This window comes from Panicum virgatum, chromosome 5N, assembly GCF_016808335.1.
Source record: "Panicum virgatum strain AP13 chromosome 5N, P.virgatum_v5, whole genome shotgun sequence".
NCBI classification, from domain to species: domain Eukaryota; kingdom Viridiplantae; phylum Streptophyta; class Magnoliopsida; order Poales; family Poaceae; genus Panicum; species Panicum virgatum.
The window spans coordinates 46,268,312-46,288,949 of NC_053149.1; the positions used below are offsets into that span (position 1 = coordinate 46,268,312).

The 20,638-nt window shown below is 44.8% G+C and overlaps 1 long non-coding RNA gene across 1 annotated transcript; it reads right to left on the minus strand.

The window, feature by feature from the left end:
- Nucleotides 1–1,301: 1,301 nt before the first annotated feature.
- Nucleotides 1,302–14,949, minus strand: LOC120676997. The gene is made up of 3 exons (XR_005676074.1): nt 14,866–14,949; nt 1,449–1,766; nt 1,302–1,360 (listed from the first exon to the last, which is right to left on the minus strand). It is a non-coding gene; the product is annotated as an uncharacterized LOC120676997 (long non-coding RNA).
- Nucleotides 14,950–20,638: the final 5,689 nt, after the last annotated feature.

Here is a 20,638-nt window from a genome sequence, read left to right on the forward strand (position 1 = left end):
CTAATGGCTGCTCAGATGATTGGATCATGAGAGAGCACAAGCGTCGATTGACTGCATGGTTGAAGGACCTGGATCTACCAGATGGGGAGACCATGGAAGAACAAATGATTAAAAGATTAGCAGCAGACCCATCAAGTCAGGTCACATCGTGGCAAGGGTACGATATTAATAGATATTTATTTTATACTGCTGCAAAAAACAAAAAGATTGTATCCCAGAACAGTGGTGTCTGCATTGAAGCCTTGGACAAGAGAACAGACCAAAGTATAACTTACTATGACATCATAGATGACATATGGGAAGTGCACTATGGTTTCAATATACAAATTCCGGTTTTTCGGTGTCCTTGGGTCAAATACCCTAGAGGTGTTGAGGTGGATGGCTATGGACTCACGATTGTTGACCTCAACAATGTTGGTTACAAAGATGACCCATGTGTACTTGCTTCACAGGTCGCACAGGTTCTGTATGTAGCTGACCCCGCAAAGAAAGGAAAGCATGTTGTTGTCCCAGGAAAATAAGATATCATAGGGGTTGATGGTATCAACGATGTGGAAGATTATAATCAGTACAATGAAATGAACCTCTTCATAGACCTACCCCCAAAAGATGGAGATTATAAAAGCAAGTTTAAAAAAAATGACAAGTCATGGGCACGTAAGGATGGCGAATCGAGAATTGTAACCGGTTAAAATTGTAGTTATTTCAAATCGGATTGCATGTAATCGTATTTTTCTCTTGTATTCTGAATACCAGACCTGTTAATGAACTATTTGTTGATGTATTTCTCTCTCTGTTTTTTGAAAGAGTTTCGTTATTTTTCAAATTTAATACATCCTAGAACAAGGAAAATATCAATTTGTAAACTTAAATTCACAGCCACACATGCAATATATAGAACAATCTCAGAAATTCACACTTAGAGATAGTAGACTTAACAAATTCATAGCCTACATTACCTAGCGACAGAATACATACATGAAAATTCATAGCGAATACAAGTTGCAAAAGTTCAATTGCATGCCTACTACATCATCTAAGGAAAATTATTCGGAAGCAACAGGTACTGAACATAGTTAACATCACCAATCTTGTACCCCAGGGCATCGTCTATGAAAATTAATGCACGGATAAGACAGCTGTCCTTTGCTTCGCTTCTACGAGGAAGTGCTTTGCCGTAGACTGTGAACATTGTTTCTGCGGTAGGATCTGGCGTAGTTCGAAATTCATAAGAACTCTGATAGAGACCTTCCCTTGTATATGCTAGTCCGGACTCAGTCGAATAATAACCCAACTACTCAACGGCTTGACATAAAATTTCTTCTAAGCTCATTGCCATAAAGGTGTTACCAAATATATCCTGCAATGGAGATGGAATGCAAATATAATTAACTGCTTTTCGCAATCAAAGAATATCATAATTCTTGAAATTAACAAAATTCACTTACTATGTCATATAGATTTTCTCGTGAAAGAGTCTCGCAGAGAGTAACAATATCTTGTTGATTCTGTTGAAGTGCTTTGATTTTGAACCATGACAAATCTGGAATCAGATAACCATAATTCTGAAGTTCCAAAAGGCAGGCTTCTATGGTTCTTCTTTCATAAGTCATCTGAACTAGTGATTCTTTCCCACTAGCCACTATTTGAATCATGGTACCTACATCTTGTCTTGATGGTATCTCGAAAGAGATTGTCATTTTCTTGAATTGTTGGCGTTCTGTGGTTACCACCTGAAGAGGTGAACCACCTAGGTATTGTAGAACCTCTGTAAGCATCTAGGCCCTCAAGGTATGTTTCGGTGATTAATGACAACCATTATTGTGACTAATGAGTTTGTGCAGCTTAAAAGATCATTATCGCTCATTTGGTCATATGTCAAAAGAGGCCCCTCAATTTCGGTTATTCTAAAAGGCGATCTCGGTTTTCAACTTATATATGTCAAGGCTAAGGATCTTTCTAGTCCTAAGTGTCACAAGGTTGAGAAGGACACTTAGGTTAGTATAGGTTTTATAGTTTTATAGTGATCGCACTATTAAGAGGGGTTAAGGCTAAGTAACTTGAGCATGGACATGATCATTTGAAAATGGATGCACACTATGGTCACTCAGGTTTCTAGAAGTTCAAATAAGTGGTTCTCAAACTATATCTCAAGAATATTTGGATTTCATTCAAGACTCAAATCAGAAAAGACAAAATCAGAAAAAGTCTATACACCGGTTTAACCGACGCTCTCAATTTTCTATACGTCGGTTAAACGAAGTCAGCAGAGTCTGGACAAATTCAATACACCGGTTAAACCGACGTGTTTGAATTTAACGTCGGTGCATTAGTCCAGAGTTGGTTTTTCCAGGGCAATTCAAGTTCTATTCACCGGATTAACCGACGCTGTTTGAATCAAGACGTCGGTGCAATTGACCAGTGAGATGGTTTTTTCAGAGGAATTCAAAAGTTGTACTCACCGGTTAAACCGACGATAGGTTTGAGTTAACGTCGGTGCAGTTGTCCAGAGACTTGGTTTTTCAGTGGTTCAGTGGACAACTACACTCACCGGTTAAACCGATGCTATGTCGGTTAATCTGCCCCAGTTGTAACGGCTAGTTTTCAGAAGAGGCAGTTTACATTCACCGGTTAAACCGACGATGACAATGGGGGGTACGTCGGATTAACCGGCGCTACGCAGTTTTCTGGCAGCTTTTCTCCAACGGCTCTATTTGTGTGAGCTACCTATATATACCCCTCCAATGGGTCATTTCGCCCACTCTTGACACCAGGCAACATCAAAACACTCATACCATAGTCAAGAGCCACCTTGAGCTTCATCATTCACATACTTGTGCATTCAATCAATCAAGAAGCAAGATTAAGGACTTGAGTAGAGAGAAGCTAGTGTGCATCCGTTCTTGGTGATCGGTTCTTGCTCAAATGAAGGCCTTAGCTTGTTACTCTTGGTGATTGGCATCACCTAGGCGATCTTGGTGATCGGGGTGTTTCTCGCGGAGCTTGCCAAGGATTGTGGGAGCCCGGAGAAGAAGATTGTACGTGGCTTGATCTCCACCACGCCGGGATGGTGAACGGAGACTCTTAGTGAGCGCCCTCGTCTCGGTGACTTGGGAGGTGACAAGACTCTTTGAGAGTGTCACAACGTGGATTAGGGGTGTGTGCCAACACATCGATACCACGGGAAAAAATCCGGTTGTCTCTTGTCCATTCCTTTTATTCAAGCATTTTCCTTCATGCAATTTACTCATGTGCTTGACTTAGAGATCATAACTTAGCTCTACCTTGCTAGGCTTTACTTTGTTTTTATCTCTCTTAGCTTGTGTAGGTAGCTTAGTTATCCGGTTGGTGAATTGGTGCCCTACTAGCTTTGCATAGGTTAAGGTTGCCTTACTTTGTTTTAGAAATTGAAAAAGGCCCAATTCACCCCCCCTCTTGGTCCATCGATCCTTACAATTGGTATCAGAGCCTCGTTGCTCATTTGGATCATTAGGCTTCACCGCCTAGAGCTATGGCCAAGATGGGTGGTTCGCCGCCTCACTTCGAGGGCAAGAACTTTGCCTATTGGAAAGTTCGCATGGCCGCATACCTTGATGCGATTGCCCCCGAAGTATGGTTGGCGACTAAGACCGGGTTCACCGGAACTCCCACCACCGAACAATTAAAATGGAATGCTAAGGCTAGAAATGCAATTTTCGAAGCCATTAGTGAGGAAGTCTTTGCTAGAGTTAATGGCATGGACTTAGCAAGTGATATATGGAAAGAACTAATTGAAATTCATGAAGGCTCCACAAAAGTCCGTGAACAAAAATATCACTTGTTTAGAGCTAAGTATGATTCTTTTAAAATGCTAGCTCATGAAAATTGCAATGATATGTACTCTCGCTTGAATGTCATTGTCAAGGACATTAATGCACTTGAAATATCCAAAATTGACAGTGCCTCCATCAATCGCAAGATTCTCATGCTCCTCCCGAAGCCCAAGTATAACATCATCAATGCTATGCTTCAAAAGGAGAATCTTGACACAATGGAAGTAGGAGAACTTGTGGGCGAAATTCGCGCTCATGAGATGAGTATCCTTGGTATGTCCGAAGAGCCAACTTCAAGCAAATCAATTGCTCTAAAGACCAAGGCAAACAAAACCCGCAAGCTCAAGATGATCAAGCAAGATTCTAGCTCAAGCAATGAAGAAGATGATCATCATGAAAGCTCATCCGATGTTGAAGATGATGGAGAGCTTGCTCTTATGATAAGAAAGTTCACCCGCTTGAATGACAAAATCAACAAGAAGGGGTTCAACTTTGACTCTAAGAAGGGAATGTTCCGGCCAATGGATGTCAAGAACAAAATTTGCTACAATTGTGGAGAAAAAGGTCACATCCGTCCAAATTGCCCCAAGCCGGACAAAAGAAACAAGGATCACAAGAGCAAGCATCGCCATGATTCAAGCGATGATGAAGAAGAAGAAAGGAAGAACAAAAACAAGAGACTTGGGAAGAAAAAGAGCCATGACAAGAAGACCAAGCTCTTCCCAAAGAAGAAAGGGCACACCAAGAGAAGCTTCTTGGTGGAAAAACAAGAGTGGGTGACCGATGTCTCATCAAGCGAAGATTCAAGTGATGAAGAAGACATAGTCACCATCGCCCTCACAAATGAAGAACCATCACTACCTCCACCTCCAATGTGCCTCATGGCCAAAGGTAACTCTAAGGTATGTGAGAGTGAAAATGATAGTGATGATGAGCTTGACCCTAATGAGTTTGCTAACCTCATTAATGAGTATACATCCGTCATCAAGAGGGAAAAGGGCAAAGTCAAGATTCTTGAGAGCACTCGTGCAAAGTTAGAGCTTGCCCACTCCGATTTGCTTGGCAAGTACAATGACTTGCTCAAAAAGCACAATGAGTCACTTGTACTTGCTAAGCAAGTTGAAGAGAGCCACAAAAAGCTTAAACAAGAGCATAGGGAGTTGGCTCACAAGTATCAAGAACTTGAATTTGCCTATGAAGCAATTGACCCAAGTCTTGAGAACTTTGCTCATGAAACTATTGAGAAGGTCAATGCTTCTACTTCATGTGATGACCTACTCATTAATGCAAATGCTACTAATGCTTTGTCCGAGCTTGCACCTTCTAGGGAAAAGGAATTGATGGATCAAGTTGCAAGCCTCAAGAGTAGTGTGGAGAAGCTCTCAAGAGGAGAATACATCCACAAAGAGATTCTCTTCAACAATGCCCGTGACTATGGCAAGAGAGGTCTTGGTTCATTTCCGGAGCCAAACATAGCCACTACTCCTTCTCCGGAGATCAAGATTAGCTTCATCAAGGAAGTTGGATCATATTGCCAACATTGCCAAGTCACCGGGCACCACACTAGGGAGTGCACTTTACCATCACGTCCTCTTCCTAAATTACCCAAGAATTACTCTTCAATATTTCAAAATAACCATTTTCTCTTGAGTAAGGTGAAGGGTAAAGTGAAGGCCAAATTCATTGGCAAACTCACTAAGGAGTCAAAGAAGAAGCTCCCCAAGCAACTTTGGGTCCCAAAAGCTCTTGTCACACATGTGCAAGGCCCAAAGCTTGTTTGGGTTCCTAAAACTCAAAAGTGAATTCTCATGTGTGTAGGTGAACTACAAAGCCGGTGGAAAACATTGGGTACTTGATAGCGGTTGCTCTCAACATATGACCGGCAATGATAGCATGTTCACCTCCCTTGAAGACCCCGGCGATCATGAACATGTCACCTATGGTGATAACTCAAGGGGAAAAGTTTTAGGTTTGGGTAGAATAGCAATCTCTAAAGATTTATCTATTTCTAATGTTTTGTTTGTAGAAGCACTTAGTTTTAATCTTATTTCAATTGCTCAATTGTGTGATCTTGGACTAACGTGTGCCTTTGACAAGAATGGTGTTGTAGTAACTCATGAAAAAGACAAGTCATTGGTATTCACGGGGTTTAGGCATGGCAACATTTACTTGGTGGATTTCTCTTCAAAGCAAACAAGCACCATGACATGCCTCTTCACCAAGTCTTCTCTTGGGTGGCTTTGGCATAGAAGAATTGCTCATATTGGCATGAGCAACCTCAAGAAAGCCCACAAGAAAGGGATGATCACCGGCTTGAAGGACGTCACCTTTGACAAGAACAAGCTATGTAAAGCATGTCAAGCCGGGAAGCAAGTTGCAACACATCATCCCATCAAGACGATGTTGTCTACCTCCAAGCCGCTCGAGCTACTACACATGGACCTCTTTGGTCCAACTACATACAAGAGCATTGGTGGTAACCTCTATTGCCTAGTAATTGTTGATGATTTTTCACGTTACACTTGGGTTATGTTTCTAGGCGATAAGGGTGAAACTCCGGAAATCTTCAAGACCTTTGCAAGAAGAGCTCAAAGGGAGTACAACTCCCCAATTGTGAAGATCCGGAGTGACAACGGCACCGAATTCAAGAACATGAAGATTGAAGAATGGTGCGATGAAGAGGGCATCAAGCATGAGTTTTCCGCCACCTACACGCCTCAACAAAATGGAGTGGTGGAAAGAAAGAACAAGACTCTCATCACCCTAGCTAGAGCAATGTTGGATGATTATGGCACGTCCGAGAAGTTTTGGGCGGAAGCAATCAACACGGCGTGTCATGCATCCAACCGAGTATATCCTCACCGACTCCTCAAGAAAACTCCATATGAGCTCATCACCGGGAAGAAACCAAATATATCATACTTTCGAGTCTTTGGTTGTAAATGCTTCATCTATAAGAAGAAAAGGCTCGGTAAGTTTGAAAGTAGATGTGATGAAGGTTTCTTTCTTGGTTATGCATCAAACTCCAAAGCATATAGAGTATTCAATCAAACCTCCGGGTTAGTTGAAGAAACATGTGATGTGGAGTTTGATGAATCTAATGGCTCCCAAGAGGAGGTTGTTGGCTATGAGAATGTAGGTGATGAGGAGATTGATGAAGCTTTGAAGAATATGTCCATTGGGGATATCAAGCCGGAAGAGGTGCATGAAGACAATGATCAAGGGGGAGGACCTTCCTCATCTACACCAAGCACCTCCACGGCGCCTCAAGTGGATGAAGATCAAGAAAAAGATGATACACAACCTCAAGAAGATGTGCCTACGCCAACACCCCAAGTCCAAGAACAAGAAGAGCAAAACGTTCCACCACAAGCACAAGTCACCCATGATCCACCCCAACAAGCATCCACGCAAGTACCGCTAGTGAAGCATGGTCGCATCTCCAAGGATCATCCAATTGGTCAAATCATTGGTAGTCCATCAAAGGGAGTAAGAACTCGCTCTAAACATGCTTCATTTTGCGAATATCACTCGTTTGTTTCTTGTATTGAACCCACTAGCATAGAGGAAGCGCTTGAGGACTCGGATTGGGTGATGGCTATGCAAGAAGAATTGAACAACTTCACCCGCAATGAAGTTTGGGTTCTCGAAGCTCCTCCAAAAGACAAGAACATCATCGGCACCAAGTGGGTCTTTCGGAACAAGCAAGATGAACATGGGGTGGTGATACGCAACAAAGCAAGACTTGTGGCAAAAGGGTTTTCTCAAGTCGAAGGTTTGGATTTTGGTGAAACCTTTGCTCCGGTCGCAAGACTTGAAGCTATCCGTATCCTTCTTGCTTACTCTTCACATCATAACATTAAGTTGTATCAAATGGATGTGAAAAGTGCATTCTTAAATGGCGTTATTAACGAACTTGTTTATGTTGAGCAACCTCCCGGGTTTGAAGATCCGAGGAATCCTAACCATGTTTATAGGTTGCACAAGGCACTCTATGGGCTAAAACAAGCTCCAAGGGCTTGGTATGAGAGGCTTCGTGACTTCCTAATCATGCAAGGCTTCAAGATCGGGAGGGTGGACACCACGTTGTTCACAAAAGACGTCAACGGGGATCTTTTCATTTGTCAAATTTATGTTGACGATATTATCTTTGGCTCAACTAATGATTTACTAAGCCATGAGTTTGCTACCATGATGTCTAGGGAATTCGAGATGTCCATGATTGGCGAATTGACCTTCTTCCTTGGTTTTCAAGTCAAACAAATGAAGGAAGGGACATTCATCCATCAAGAAAAATATACCAAAGATATCTTGAAGAAGTTCAAGATGGATGAGTGCAAGCCAATCAAGACACCCATGGCAACCAATGGGCATCTCGACTTGGATGTGGACGGTAAACCGATTGATCAATCCCTCTATCGTTCTATGATAGGGTCTTTGCTTTACCTTACCGCATCTAGGCCCGATATAATGTTTAGTGTGTGCTTGTGTGCCCGCTTTCAAGCTAACCCAAAGGAGTCACACCTTTCGGCTGTGAATAGGATCCTTCGGTATCTCAAGCACACTCCTAGCATAGGCTTGTGGTACCCCAAAGGCGCTAGTTTAGATCTCTTGGGATACTCGGATTCGGATTTTGCCGGAAGCCGTGTGGATCACAAGAGTACCTCCGGGGGTTGCCACTTGCTTGGGCGTTCTCTAGTTTCTTGGTCGAGTAAGAAGCAGAATTCCGTGGCTTTGTCCACCGCGGAAGCGGAATATATAGCGGCCGGTGCATGTTGTGCCCAAATCCTATATATGAAGCAAACCCTTTTGGACTTTGGTGTGAAACTAGATAGGATCCCACTCCTTTGTGACAATGAAAGTGCCGTAAAAATTGCCAAGAATCCAGTTCAACACTCTCGCACAAAGCACATTGATATTCGCCATCACTTCTTGCGTGATCACGAAGCCAAGGGGGACATTTCCCTTCAAGGTGTGAGATCCGAGGAGCAATTGGCGGATATATTCACAAAACCTTTAGACGAGAGTACCTTTGTTAGGCTAAGAAATGAGCTCAATGTGTTAGATGCGGCAAACGTCATGTAAGTTGCCATGTCATATAGAAAAATGCATACATATAGGACACTTGTCTAACCATGGTAAGATAGTGATGAGCAAGGGTTTAGCTAGAGGTGGTGGTCCACTTGTTTTCCTCTAGGCTTGTAGAAAGGCTCATCATGAAGAAGCTTCCCGTGGGTTCAAACTTGACAAGTAGATCTTAATTTCTTGTTACGCATTTCTTGTCATATAAGTGTGCACTTCATGTTTACTATACTTTCGCATGTGGTTGTAGTTTGCATCATCATTGCATGCGTAAGGGTCACAAAGGAGATCACTTGATGAAAATGAGACTTGTTTTCATATACAAGATCTTAATTCATGAAAAGTGAAAAGAGCAAAGTGTTAGGTGCGTTATTGCCTAGTGAGCAATGTCATGATGAGTTTGAAGCTTTCTATCTTCAATATTCCTATGACATGGCTCATACATTTTATTTGGCGCTTTGTCTTTCTTGCGGCTTTTCCTTGTGTTTAAAAAGAAATTTATTTAAGCAAGTGTGCTATCCTATTTATTTTGAGGGGTAAAGTCGCCTATGCAAGTCCATTAACTTGAGTTTATTTGAATTTTATAAGTTTATTGGACTTAGCATAGAAGAGTGAGCTGAGTGTGGGGTTTTTGGCTTCACCGGTTAAACCGACGTTCAATGGAGCATCATCATCGGTTTAACCGGCGTTACTAAGTTTGTCTCAGCTCAGTCAAGTTTTCAGGCGTTCAACCGGCGTATTCAAAAGTCAGTGCATCGGATCAACCGGTGATCATAAATGCAAATCAGACCTAGCAATCAGCCGGTGTTTTGATCAATCAACCGACGAGTTCATTTTTGACAGCATCGGTTCAACCGGCGTTCAAAAACAGATATGGTAGAATCTCGGGTGAACTACACCGACGCAATCAACCGGCGTTCAAACCCTACGCGTCGGATCAACCGGTGTAAAGGAAAATCGCGGGTCCCACCTGTCATATATGAGTCGTGCTCGAGCCGCCGCCTCTCTTTCCTCTGTTTCGCCCGCATCCATCTTCGAGCCGCCGCCGCCTTCCCTTCGCGCCGCCGCCGTCTCTCCACCGCCGCCGTGCGCCCGCGCTGCCACCACCGTTCCACCTTGCCGCCGCCGTGCGCCGTCACTCCTAGCCGCCGCCGCGCACCCTCGCGCTCACCCAGCGCCGCCCGCGCGCACCTGCACAACCCACGCCGCTGCTCGCCGCCACGGTCGCCAACCGCCGTGAACTCACGCCGCCACCACCACTTTCGCAGCCACGCCGCCGCTCCCACACGCCTTGCCACCCACGCAGCCGCACCTCCACGCCGCAGCCGCAGCCGATCTGCGCTCACCAGGTGCTCGACGATTTGCCTGGGCTGCTTCTTTCGCGCCGCGTTCATGTTTCGCTCACCGTCAGTCGAGATGGGTCGCGAGAAGAGGAAAGGGAAGGAAGTTGTGGTCGAGAAGCCCGCTCGCAAGCGGACACGTGCAGAGAAGGAGGCCGAGAGGGCCGAGATGGTGGCCAAGGCCGCCGAGGAGCAGGCATCAGGCCGCGCTCGCCCGTTCCAGATCAGGGAGGACCCCAGAGGCAGAGGCAGAGGCAGAGGCAGGGGCATGGGCAGAGTGAGAGGTGCCAGGGCCACCAGAGCCGGGACAGCAGCAGCAGCAGAGTCAGATCAGTCAGATACAGCTGCAGATTCAGATTCAGAGGCAGAGCAGTCCGAGCAGTCTCAGGGGCAGAGCACACAGGAGTCACCGACTCTACGACGGTCTGGCCGCACTCGGCAGACATCCCCAGCAGCAGAGACTTCACCAGCGACCGAGCGTCGCACTGGACCGAGGACGCGAGGAGGTCACCAGCCACAGGAGCCTCGCAGGTCCACAGCTGCAGCTGCAGCAGCTCGTAGAGCCGAGGCCCTAGAGGCCGAGCGCGCAGTGTTCCGTATGGACACTGTTGTGCGTCTGGAGCCAGGTGTGCTGCTCCAGAACTTGACCCGAGCCAATGCGGCCAAGGTCAAGAGGCTCAGGTGGAGTGTTGACGAGGAGGTCTGGTTCCCGGTGACCCGAGACAGCAGAGTCGACAGGAGGTTCTGGACTTTGCTACAGGCCAGTTTCTACGAGACCTACCAGAGGCGGGGCCACCGGATCTTTCAGCACAGGGTTCTTGACTGGGTCTCACTGAGGACAGCCGCAGGGGGAGCAGATGTGAGAGCACACTTTGCTCACTTCAGAGGTCTGCCTAGACTGCTAGAGATGGAGCAGAACCGTTATATCGAGGACTGGGTCAGAGTGTTCTACGCCACAGCTTGGATAGCCCCCGAGCGCAGAGCCGTACACTTCATGTTTGGAGGGCAGGACTTTGGTTTGTCGAGGGCGACCATTGCTGGTATTCTTGGAGTTGACCTGGTCGACGTCTCGCTGCACGAGAGGGTTTACGGGGACTCAGATCCACCCCGCAGGGCGATGGTTGGCGGGATTGCTCCTTCTCACGAGGCGATCACTCAGTGCTTCCGCCAGCCGTTCCCAGCCTCTTACGCCAGAGTGCCGAGCTTGCTGACCCCAGAGGCTTACGCAGTACACATGGCCCTCCGGAGGACTTTGCTACCGAGGAGTGGCTACCCAGAGGGGTTTACGGGACTGCAGCAGCTCCTGCTTCTACACATCCTCACTCACGAGCCCTTTGACATAGTTGACTTTATTTTGGCTGAGATCGAGGATGTGATCACTGATGGGATGGGTGTGGTGCGACAGTTTCCCTATGCGCACTGGATCAGTTACATATGCTCTATGATAGTGCCAGCAGAGTCACCCATCAGTGCCCCTTATCGTCACGACGAGGCTCCCAGGTTCCCTGTCTACCGACCCACGGCTCCACAGGACAGGAGGAGGGGCAGACACGCAGATAGAGCAGCGATGGCTCGACTGTCACCGGAGGTTCAGGCACGAGTGGCAGAGGAGGATGAGGCACTCCTAGCAGCAGAGGCACAGCTTCCCGGGGGAGATGATGAGATTCACTGGTCTGAGCTTGAGTCAGACTCCTCCGACGACGTTGAGTACTTTCCTTCAACTGCCCCAGCCAGTCACGATCACGAGGCAGGAGGTTCAGGACAGCCAGCACCTCCGACTTCAGCAGCTGCTACAGTCTCTGAGTCTCAGGTGACTCAGCCGTCCGAGCTCACTTCACTGCTACAGCAGCTCGTGACCCAGCAGAGAGAGGACAGGCTTGCTCAGGAGGAGGCCAGGAGAGCCCATGAGGCCCAGATTGCTGCTATACAGAGAGAGGCCGCCCGAGAGCGGGCAGCGACAGAGGAGCGTTTTGTCGGCCTCATTGACAGAGTTTCACAGAGGACAGACGCTCAGTTCCAGCAGATGCAGCAGGGCATGATGGCGATGTTCGGGATGATCTCACAGCTTTACTCTCACACCGGACTCGCCCCGCAGCAGCCAGGACAGTCAGGCCTTCAGGGTGTTGGAGCACCTCAGCTTGCCGTCACACCAGCTCCTCCTCCTCCAGCTCCTACTGCAGCTCCAGCTACCTCAGCGACACCGGAGACCACGTTCTCGATGTCAGCACTCTTTGGGTCTGCCGGTCGTCCGCTCTTTTCACCACTGCCGGCGACCACACTCTTTCAGGACTCACCGTCAGCGGTTCAGTCGGTCGCCCTCCCTTCCTCACTTCAGGCAGCACCTTCAGGGAGAGGAGCAGTAGAGGAGTCCCTGCTTCCACAGTCGACGCAGCCGGCAGCCTCAGCAGTCACCTCTTCAGATATTGATACTTCTTCTGCTGACCCGGTTACGACTTCTACGGATCCTCTACCAGGCAGTGCCAGCACGAGAGCCTCCACGACAGTTACTCCCCCAGTGAGCTCAGACCCAGACCAGCAGCTTCCGTCTATCACCGAGGGTGAGAGTTCTCCGTCCGACGACGACGACCCGGACCGCTTCGTCGCCGTACCACGACAGCACGACCCGTAGCTCGCCTTTTGGTGCTTTGATGCCAAAGGGGGAGAGGTGTTAGGGGGAGCACCAGAGTTAGGGGGAGGGTAGAGCTAGAGAGAGCTCGTAGTTATCAGGACTTTGATTCTTTGTATCACATTTGGTGTTAATTCATGGATATGTACATTTGTCGCTTGAGTTTGCCGTTCTTTGAGACATATCTATGGATTTCGTTTGAGCCGTTGAGCTCTTTGGTCCTGCCTTCGAGTTTGCTTGTGTTTATCCTGCTTTATCTTTCTCGCTCTCTCGTTATTTATGTTTGTGTTGTCATCAATCACCAAAAAGGGGGAGATTGTAAGCATCTAGGCCCTCAAGGTATGTTTCGGTGATTAATGACAACCATTATTGTGACTAATGAGTTTGTGCAGCTTAAAAGATCATTATCGCTCATTTGGTCATATGTCAAAAGAGGCCCCTCAATTTCGGTTATTCTAAAAGGCGATCTCGGTTTTCAACTTATATATGTCAAGGCTAAGGATCTTTCTAGTCCTAAGTGTCACAAGGTTGAGAAGGACACTTAGGTTAGTATAGGTTTTATAGTTTTATAGTGATCGCACTATTAAGAGGGGTTAAGGCTAAGTAACTTGAGCATGGACATGATCATTTGAAAATGGATGCACACTATGGTCACTCAGGTTTCTAGAAGTTCAAATAAGTGGTTCTCAAACTATATCTCAAGAATATTTGGATTTCATTCAAGACTCAAATCAGAAAAGACAAAATCAGAAAAAGTCTATACACCGGTTTAACCGACGCTCTCAATTTTCTATACGTCGGTTAAACGAAGTCAGCAGAGTCTGGACAAATTCAATACACCGGTTAAACCGACGTGTTTGAATTTAACGTCGGTGCATTAGTCCAGAGTTGGTTTTTCCAGGGCAATTCAAGTTCTATTCACCGGATTAACCGACGCTGTTTGAATCAAGACGTCGGTGCAATTGACCAGTGAGATGGTTTTTTCAGAGGAATTCAAAAGTTGTACTCACCGGTTAAACCGACGATAGGTTTGAGTTAACGTCGGTGCAGTTGTCCAGAGACTTGGTTTTTCAGTGGTTCAGTGGACAACTACACTCACCGGTTAAACCGATGCTACGTCGGTTAATCTGCCCCAGTTGTAACGGCTAGTTTTCAGAAGAGGCAGTTTACATTCACCGGTTAAACCGACGATGACAATGGGGGGTACGTCGGATTAACCGGCGCTACGCAGTTTTCTGGCAGCTTTTCTCCAACGGCTCTATTTGTGTGAGCTACCTATATATACCCCTCCAATGGGTCATTTCGCCCACTCTTGACACCAGGCAACATCAAAACACTCATACCATAGTCAAGAGCCACCTTGAGCTTCATCATTCACATACTTGTGCATTCAATCAATCAAGAAGCAAGATTAAGGACTTGAGTAGAGAGAAGCTAGTGTGCATCCGTTCTTGGTGATCGGTTCTTGCTCAAATGAAGGCCTTAGCTTGTTACTCTTGGTGATTGGCATCACCTAGGCGATCTTGGTGATCGGGGTGTTTCTCGCGGAGCTTGCCAAGGATTGTGGGAGCCCGGAGAAGAAGATTGTACGTGGCTTGATCTCCACCACGCCGGGATGGTGAACGGAGACTCTTAGTGAGCGCCCTCGTCTCGGTGACTTGGGAGGTGACAAGACTCTTTGAGAGTGTCACAACGTGGATTAGGGGTGTGTGCCAACACATCGATACCACGGGAAAAAATCCGGTTGTCTCTTGTCCATTCCTTTTATTCAAGCATTTTCCTTCATGCAATTTACTCATGTGCTTGACTTAGAGATCATAACTTAGCTCTACCTTGCTATGCTTTACTTTGTTTTTATCTCTCTTAGCTTGTGTAGGTAGCTTAGTTATCCGGTTGGTGAATTGGTGCCCTACTAGCTTTGCATAGGTTAAGGTTGCCTTACTTTGTTTTAGAAATTGAAAAAGGCCCAATTCACCCCCCCTCTTGGTCCATCGATCCTTACAACCTCAGTAAGCCATTTAAACAAATCGATACGCTGCATTAGAGGCAATGTAAATAAACATTAATAATCATTTTTATTACTGAGATCAAATATTATGGATTATAGACAAAAAAATTCTTACTATGCCTGGAGCTGGATTGTTCTGTTAAGAACATCGCCTTGGTCTAGTCCTGTTGACTCTGCTGAAAGCGATGCCAGGATTATGAGCCTGGGGCGGGTCGTAATCCTGATGCGGCATACCATGACCAAAGCCACCACTTGGCATATCGATACGCTGCTCAAACATGTGTATTTATTTAAAATACACCAATATGAAAGACATTAAAAAATTATATATACAAAATGCAACAATATATACATGAGTTTATTTACTAAATCACTCACTAAATTATATGTGCATCAATATATTTGCATTAAAATATAAATCACTAACTAAATTATATGCATCAATATAACACGTACCTGGATCAATATATGCATCAATATATATGCATCAATATATAAATTACTAACTAAATTAATAAATCGCTAACTAACTGTACTTTCCATTTATAAATGGAAAGAATGAAAAAAAAAACAAAATATAACACGTACCTGGAAGATGGCGGCTAGGCGCGGGGGGGGGGGAGGTGGCGGCGACGGCGCGCGGGGGGAGGTGGCAGCGTCAAGATCTATTCTGGATGTGGCTAAGTGTGGCAGATTCGTGTATATATAGGTGGACCATTTTTAGAGACGGGTGGTGGCGTCACCCGCCCCTAGAAATATATTACTAGGGGCGGGTGACGCCACTGCCCGCCCTTGATAATGGGTTTCTACATCACCACCCGCCCCTAGTAATAATTTTAAATTTTTTTCAAAAATTCAATTAGTTACTTAAAAATAGCAAAACAGATCAAAAAAAACTTGAAAATTTAACCATATCATTGTTATGACCAATAGAACATGAAAAAAATCTGAAAGTTTTATTCCAGTGTATATTTTCCATGAGGGTGTGAAAATCTCAAAGAATGGCTTGATGTTATAGTAGTGAGAGGCCTACATTGTGATTTATACACTATAAACTATAATATATTGTCAAAATACTATTCATATTTTTTTGTTTTATTTGTGTCAATAATGGTAGGGTTAAAGTTTCATATTTTTTGGATGAGATTTGCTACATATTTGAACATAAAACTTTTTTTAGAATAAATTGAAAAAGATTTGTAGGGGTGGGTTATATTACAATCTGCCCCTAATAATTAGTTTCTAGGGGCGAGTGACACCACCACCCGCCCCTAGTAATGATTTTCAATTTTCTTCAAAAAATTCAATTAGTTCCTTAAAATTGCAAAACAGATCCAAAAAACTTGAAAATTTAACTCTATCATTGTTATGACCAGTAGAACATGAAAAAAATATGAAAGTTTTATTCCAGTGTATATTTTCTATGAGGGTGTGAAAATCTCAAAGAATGGCTTGATGTTATAGTAGTGAGAGGCCTACATTGTGATTTATACACTATAAACTATAATATATGGTCAAAATATTGTGCACATATTTTTTATTTTATTTGTGTCAATAATGTTAGGGTTAAATTTTCATATTTTTTGGATGAGATTTGCTACTCATTTGGACATAAAACTATTTTCAGAATAAATTGAAAAAGATTTCCAGGGGCGGGTGACGCCACCACCCGCTGTGGCAGAACCGCCCGACATAAACCGGCTTAAGTGCGCTAACCTTCGTTGCAAAGGCAATTAGGTTTAACTCGCACAGCAGACGGAGCACATCGGCAGTCCGTCGGGTAAAATCCTGATGAAACCACTTAAACCTGGATCGAACAAAGCAGCATAACTCACGCGAAGGCGAGTCCAGAGATTACAACACCTCACAATATACTACACCACAGAGTTTAACATAATATTAGAATTACAAACCAAGTTTCATACTTAACAAAGTACTTTTTGTAGCGCCAGTATAAAAGGAAAACACCAGAGTTCTTTATTGCAGCGGATACAATACAAGATATCTAACGACGGTATGGGTGTCATGATGAAGCCCGATTCGTGACATCACTCGTTCTTGTCATTGTCGGTCGGGGACGTGTCCCACTCCACGGACCAACCAGGCGGAAGAGTGCAAGGCCAGGTCAGACTAGCAATCATATCCTCAAAGGTTTGACCTGAAACAAAATATAGCCACAAGCAAGATTGAGTATACTAATACTCAGCAAGGCTTACCCGACTCTGGGTATACTCCGCCCACTATCTAGACATGCAAAGCTTTTGGCTTGAGGGTTTTGTTTTGCCAAAACGCAGCTAAAAGTGAGTCCTAGCTTTCAGCATTTTATCTCAAGTTCAATGTAGCAAGCATTTACTATGTTCGCACACCTATGTAGAGCAAGCATGGTATACCAATTTAATTCTCCAATACCAGTATAATCATTCCACTCTCATTCCAAGTATTTACTACGATGTGACAAAGAGATCAAGGCTCTCATATCCGCGAGTCACGGTGAATCGATCCGATTTTAAACCTTGCAAGGTGGACCTAACACGCACGACATGTATCAGTCCCGTCGGACTATACTTGTCAACCGTTTCCGATATGCACACCGAATAGATGAACTGCCCTGCAACTCGGGACCGCTAGCCCCACCGTTACCTACCAAGGGTCAGCCATGAGTTTACCCACTAGCACCACTAGGAAGACAGTATCAAGTTCATAACTACCAGTGTGCACATGGTACTGAGCTTACCGGTTTCGACTACCTCCTACTTCCGGCATGTGGTTTGTACTGTTCAATCCTCGATCAGCACTGCCAACAACAGATCGGTCCTTAACTGACACAGGCGGAGACTTACTTTCCATCCAATTCATAACCTTAGCCAAATTCATCTCCGCCCGGTCTCCATTTCCTTTCCACATTGTTTTATCCTCAACAACCTTTCGATAATCCAAATGGTCCTAGTTCTCGCGAGTGACGGAAATCACTCGACTTCTACCGAGTCCTATTTAGCATGGCGGTACTAACAACCTACACATACTAGTAGATCAACTGAGGGAACCTAGGGATCATGCAATTAGGTTCCAGTCAACTCCTGTAAACTTAAATGCACAGATACATAATAGGAACATAAATTGGAATAGCATTTAAAATACGGGGATGGATGCACCGGGGCTTGCCTTCTTGAGCTAAGTTAGTTTCCGAGGCTTCTGAAGTCGGGTTCGGGTTCTCGACGGCACCGGCGAAGTTCACTTGAGCTTCTCCGGGACCTTCTTCCGCTTCAGGCACCAGCTCGTACGTACCGTCGGCGAGAGTAGTCGTGTCTATATGAAATGCAGATACATGAGTGGATGATGATAACAAGTTAAGATTAAAGCATTATAGAGTTGTAATCCAACAACTCAGGTTAAGTGGTACAACATCATTAACTCTGTTTTATTGGGTAACCGTTTATAGAGTAGAATCTAACATGTTTTAGTTCATAAAAAGAACTAGGTGTGGTTTTCAAAACCCAATTATTTGAACAAGATAAACAAATCAACATATACTAGTTAAATATGCACAAATAGCCAAAGTAAGGTTACTCTTAGCCTCTGGTCATGAGATTTTTACACAGCAAGCATAACTTAGCTAACAACCTACTAAAAAAATTCAGTAAGTTTCAAGAAGTAGAAAAAGCAGGAAAAACATTTTACACAGCTACTGCGAGAAAACAAATTGATTTGCACAGGCCAAACTATGCAAGTGCTGGTAATGAACTTTTAATTGAGTGTTGGCGATCCTAATACGAGCTTACGATAATTTTTCAGAATTAAAATCAGTAATATACAGAGCATGATAAATATAGCAAGTTATAGTTGTATTTAAAAAGATTCATTTTTCACGATAGAAATACTAAGTTCTAGTGTCTAAAACTTTGGCAGCATGATAGAGTACCCATTTTAAGCCTTTGGTAAAAATATCAGATTTTTCCAGATGCAACAACTATTTATCACAATATGGCACCATTTTTTTAAGGATTAATTCACAGAGCTAGCTACACAATTCTTAAAACAACGAAACTTGGACAGTGGTGTTCATATAGTATTGTAAGTACACAGAAAAAGTTTCATTCATATGTCTATACCAGAACATCTAGGAATAAAAAGTAAATTACCCTACTAGATCTAGCCAAGACTAGGGTTTCATCTAGTTACAGGTGTTAACTGGTGCTCAAATTTTTACCCATAGATGCTGAGTAGAACTCCTATAATAATTATAGCCTATGTAATCTAATCTTTTTCCTAGATTAAAATAAATACAGAAAATAAATATGTGCGTGTAATGAAAGTTGTAGATTTAGTAACAAGGAACTCAAATCAATTGAGTTTGCATTTTTATGATTTTTCTACAAATTTATATTGATTTTACAAGTTCACTGCTTTGGAAAACAAAAAGGAAAAAGAACTTTTTGCTTTGAGGCCCCTAGAAGAAATGTTTTCCTCGCAGATATGCCTGTGGCCGGACTTTGGAGCAGGGGAGGCGGCGAGCGGCCGGAATCCGGCGCCTGTGGCTGCCGGCGGCGAGGGGAAACAGGGGGATGAGCAAGAGGACGTCGAGAGGGACCTATAGATGGTCTTGGACGGGGTTGGGGAGGCCGGCTTGGGGGTTCCCCGCGGAGCAGGGGCTCCGGCGGCGGCGGTAGGTGGCGACGGCGACCGTCCGGCAGTCGTGGGCGACGGTGAGTGGGTCGGGGAGCACCGGTGGAGGGCAAGGAAGCTTGTTGCGGGGTCGGTTGGGCACGAGGAAGGGCGTAGGAGGGGGTTCCGCGGGAGACCGGCGAGCGGCGGCGCTAATGGCGGCGACGAGCGGCTCTGGACGCCGTGGGGAGCTCGGCTTGGCGCTTGGAGCAGGGAGGGGAGTAGAGGGGGAGGTAGGAGTCTTGCTTGCGAAACAAATGGGAAGGAGGAGAGCAGGGCAGAGGGCGCAAGCGAGCTGAGAAGTGGCGCACGGCACGGCTCGGCGCGTCGTCGCCGTGGCGCGTCGACCGGCCATCCTCGCCGTGCGCGCAGGGAGATGACGCCGCGTGGAGAGGCCGAGAGGCTTCGGGAGAAACCAGGGACGGGGGAGAGGCGAGGGCGCGGCGCGTGGCCGGCGTTCTCGACTCGCCGGCACAGAACAGGGGAGGGAGAGAGAGAAGAGAGAGAGAGAAAGAGATTTGCCTGACTCAAATTTGAATTTTTTTTCAAAATTTTCAATTGACACTCGAAAAGTTTTGAACACGAAAGTTATTCCAAATTTCGAACCCTACCACTTTTGTTTCAGGCTTATTTTCATTTGGGGCTCAGTTCAAAAGTTAAATTTGAAATCCCGACGAACGTACGTTATTAGCCGATTCAAATTTGAACTCAAATTTTCTTCAACTTTTGTATGGAAATTTAAAAATATTTGAGCATGAAAGTTGTTCAACATTTAAAACTCTACAAGTTTTATTTCAGGAAAATGTTCAATTAAGCCACAGTTTGAAAGCTATTTTAAATCTAACACAACTAAGATTTTGAATTCCTAATTATTTCATGTAGACTTACAAGGCACTAGATTATGAGTGTTTTTCTAGTAAATACTTTTAATGACAAGTTGAGCTTGAAATATTACAATCATATTATGAAATAGTCTTATATGCACACACCTATACACCCATACACATATGCAAGAAAACATAATTTTCAAATTTACTGACAATTATGCATGATGTTGTATGCATGACGTTGATTTAGCGATTTAATCACCTAGGGTGTCACACCCGCC